The 4,278-nt window shown below is 38.7% G+C and overlaps 1 non-coding gene across 1 annotated transcript; it reads left to right on the top strand.

Annotated features, from left to right (window-relative positions):
- Positions 1 to 2,073: 2,073 nt before the first annotated feature.
- On the top strand, positions 2,074 to 2,146 carry TRNAW-CCA (transfer RNA tryptophan (anticodon CCA)). The gene has a single exon. It is a non-coding gene; the product is annotated as a tRNA-Trp (tRNA).
- The last annotated feature ends 2,132 nt before the right edge of the window (positions 2,147 to 4,278 follow it).

Below are 4,278 nucleotides of genomic sequence, written 5' to 3'. Positions count from 1 at the left end.
TGCAGTCTACAAGAGACTCAACTTTAGACCAAAGGAAACACATGAATAGGTTGAAAATGAAAGGATGGGAAGAGAGATTGCATGCAAATAAGAAGCAAAAGGCAGCAAGGATGGCTATACCAACATCAGACACAAGAGACTTTAAGTAAAAAACTGGCTCAGAAACAAAGAACATTCTCTTCGTGCTTGTTTTACATATTTAGAAGCTCTGATATATTAGTGGACTGATTCTTATCATTATATAATCACTTATCATTACATATGATCATATATATGGCAAATATGATCATATGTAATGATAAATGATATATGATGTGATAAATGGTATATGATATGATCATAATATATCATATATGTGATAAACATATGATTATATGTAATGGTAAATGATAATATAATAATTATATATAATAATGAAAAGAATCAATCTTTTCATTCTTTTTATATAAGAGCTCCTAAATATGTAAAACAAACCCCACAAGTATTGAACGGAAAAGTAGGCAAATCTAAAATAATACTGGGAGACTTCAATACTCACTTTTAATAAAGAGACTAACAGAAGACAAGTAGGGAAATACAGGTCTACACAATGCTATAGACTAACTGAACTTGACCCGTCACCCAACTGCAGCATAACACACATTCTCCTCAAGTGTGCATTAAACTGTCTCCAAGACAGGCTATGTTTGCGGTCACAGAACTAGTACTAATAATTCAATAAGATTGAAAAAATGCAAAATGTCTTGTCCAGTCCCAGTGGAATGAAATTAGACTTCAGTGGAAGGAAAGCTAGAAAAGTCACAAATATGTGGACGTCAAACAACCAGTGGATCAAAGAAGGAATCACAAGAGATAACAGAGCATATCTGGAGACAAATGAAAACAAAAACACAGCGTACCAAAACTTACGAGACGCAGCGAGGAAGTGCAGAGAGAGACATTTAAAGCTATAAACATATTATGAGAAAAAAGGTTCCAAGTCTATGGCCTAACCTTCCACCTTCAGAAACCAGAAAACAAACAAACTAATGAAAAACTAGCCGACAGAGTATAAGTAATAAACGTCACAGCAGAAATAAATAAAATAGAGTATAGAAAAACAACAGAGAAAAACGAAAGAAATAAAAAATTCGTTCTTTGAAGGGACAACAAAATTGCCAAAACTTTGGCCAGACTGATCAAGATAAAGAGACGAGGCCTGAGGAACTAAGGGACGAAAGAGGTGACATTGTAGCAGATTTTGCAGAAGTAAAAAGAATTAGAGAAAATATTATGAATAATTGTATGTCAACAAATTTGGCAGCTTTGTGAAATGGATAAATTCCTGGAAACATACAAGCTACCAAGATTGAACCAAGAAAAAATCTGAACAGACCTGTAATTGGACCACTCTTTAGCTAGCAGAACTGGTAATTAAAAATCTCCCCACAAAGAGAAGCCCAGGACCAGATGCGTTCTCTGGCAAATTCTACCAAACATTTAAAGAATTAACAATCCTCCTCCAACTCTTTCAAATAACTGAAAGGGAGAGGGCACTTCCAAATTCATTCTAGGAGGTCAGCGTTACTCTGATCCATAAGCTAGACAAAGACTCTACAAGAAAAGAAAACTACAGAGCAATATCACCTGATGAATCTGATGCAAAAATCAATAAAATAGAATTCAACAGCATAGTCAAAGCACTGTACAGCACTACCAAGTGGGTTTTATTCATAGAATACAAGGATGGTTCAACATACAGGAACTGATCATTGTACTAATAATACACATAAGAGAATCAAGGGAAAAGGCACACGATCATTTCAGCTGATGAAGAAAAAGTTTTTGACACAACCCAATACTCGGCTTCCTGGTGGCTCAGAGGTTAAAGCCTGGAGAATCCCATGGACAGAGGAGCCTGGTGGGCTGCAGTCCACGGGGTGGCACAGAGTTGGACACGACTGAGCGACTTCACTTTCACTTTCAATACGCTTTTATGATAAAAACATTTAACAAAACAAGGATAGAAGGACATTTCTTTAATAATAAAAGCTATATATGAATAACCCACAGCTAACATCATACTCATGGGCTTCCCCGGTGGCTCAGAGGATAAAGCGTCTGCCTCCAATGCAGGAGACCCAGGTTCGATCCCTGGGTTGGGAAGATCCCTTGGAGAAGGAAATGGCAATCCACTCCAGTATTCTTGCCTGGAGAATCCCATGGAGAGAGGAGCCTGGCGGGCTACAGTCCACGGGGTCGCAAAGAGTCAGACATGACTGAGCGACTTCACACGCGCGCACACACACACACACACACACACCATCCTACTCAATGGTGAAAGACTGAAAGCTTCTCCTCTAAGATTAGGGACAAGACAAGGAGGCCTACTTTTGCCATTACTCTTTAATGTAGTACTGGAAGTACTAACCAGATTAATTAGGCAAGAGAAGTAAATTAAAAGCTTACAAATTGGAAAGGATCTTGTTTCATAGATAATATACTCTTACATGCAAAATACTCTAGCCCATACATATCAACTGGAGCTAAAAATTCAGCAAACTTGCAGGATACAAAACTAACAGCCCCAAATTTGCTGCATTTCTATACATTAATAATCAACAATCCAAATAGAAAATTAAATAAATAATTTTACTTGCAATAACACCACAAACAATAAAATACTTAGGAGTAGACTTAGTCAATGAGGCAAAAGATTTACACATTAAAAATTACACAATCTTGTGGATGGAAATTAAGGAAGACACAAATAAGCAGAAAGACATTCTGTGATCACGGATTGAAAGATAATGTCAGCAAGACGTCAATACTATTCAAAGTAATCTACGTTTTTAATACAATCCCAAAAGACCTCAATGGCATTTTTTGAGGAATTAGAGAAATCCACCTTAAAATTCATGCAATATCAAGAGACTTAGGAAAGAGACTTGGGAAAACATAGAAGCGTGAAATTAGACCTTTGCTTAACACCGTATATAAAAATCAACTCAAAATGGATCAAACACCTAAATCTAACACCTGAAACTATAAAACTTCTAGAAGGAAACATAGAAGGAAACTTTGCAACATTGGATTTGGCAAGAGTTTCCTGGATAGGACGCCAAAAGCACAGGCAACTAAAGTGAAAATGAGACACACTGGACTACATCAAGATTAAAAACATCTGCGCACCAGAGAATACAATCAACAGAGTGAGATGACAAAGGACAAAATAGGGGTAAAAGTTTGCAAGTCATAAACCTGATAATAAGTTAACATCCAGAATGTATAAATAACTCCTATAGCTCACAAACAAACTAGTCAATCCTAAAGGAAATCAACCTTGAATATTCATTGGAAGGTCTGATGCTGAAGCTGAAACTCCAATACTTTGGCCACCTGATGCGAAGAACTGACTCATTAGAAAAGACCCTGATGCTGGGAGAGATTGAAGGCAGGAGGACAAGGGGATGACAGAGGATGAGATGGTCGGATGGCATCACCAACTCAATGGACATGAGTTTGAGCAAGCTCCGGGAGATGGTGAAGGGCAGGGAAGCCTGGCGTGCTGCAGCCCATGGGGTCGCAAAGAGTCAGACATGACTGAGCAACTGAACAACAATAAATAATTCGTACAGCTCACCAACAGCAAAACCTGATTCAAAAATTGTCAAAGAACTTAAGTAAACATTTCTCCAAAGATGATACACAAATGGTCAACATGCATATGAAAAGTTGCTCAATATTACTAATTCAGTTCAGTTCAGCCACTCAGTCGTGTCCGACTCTTTGCGACCCCATGAATCACAGCACACCAGGCCTCCCTGTCCATCACCAACTCCCAGAGTTCACTCAGACTCATGTCCATCGAGTCCGTGATGCCATCCAGCCATCTCATCCTCGGTCATCCCTTTCTCCTCCTGCCCCCAATCCCTCCCAGCATCAGAGTCTTTTCCAATGAGTCAACTCTTTGCATGAGGTGGCCAAAGTACTGGAGTTTCAGCTTTAGCATCATTCCTTCCAAAGAAATCTCAGGGTTGATTTCCTTCAGAATGGACTGGTTGGACCTCCTTGCAGTCCAAGGGACTTTCGAGAGTCTTCTCCAACACCACAGTCCAAAAGCATCAATTCTTCGGCTCTCAGCTTTCTTCACAGTCCAACTCTCACATCCATACATGACTACTGGAAAAACCATAGCCTTGATTAGATGGACCTTAGTCAGCAAAGTAATGTCTCTGCTTTTGAATATGCTATCTAGATTGGTCATAACTTTTCTTCCAAGGAGTAAGCGTCTTTTAA

This window comes from Ovis canadensis, chromosome 7 (assembly GCF_042477335.2).
Source record: "Ovis canadensis isolate MfBH-ARS-UI-01 breed Bighorn chromosome 7, ARS-UI_OviCan_v2, whole genome shotgun sequence".
NCBI classification, from domain to species: Eukaryota; Metazoa; Chordata; class Mammalia; order Artiodactyla; family Bovidae; genus Ovis; species Ovis canadensis.
This window is presented reverse-complemented; position numbering and strand designations above follow the sequence as displayed.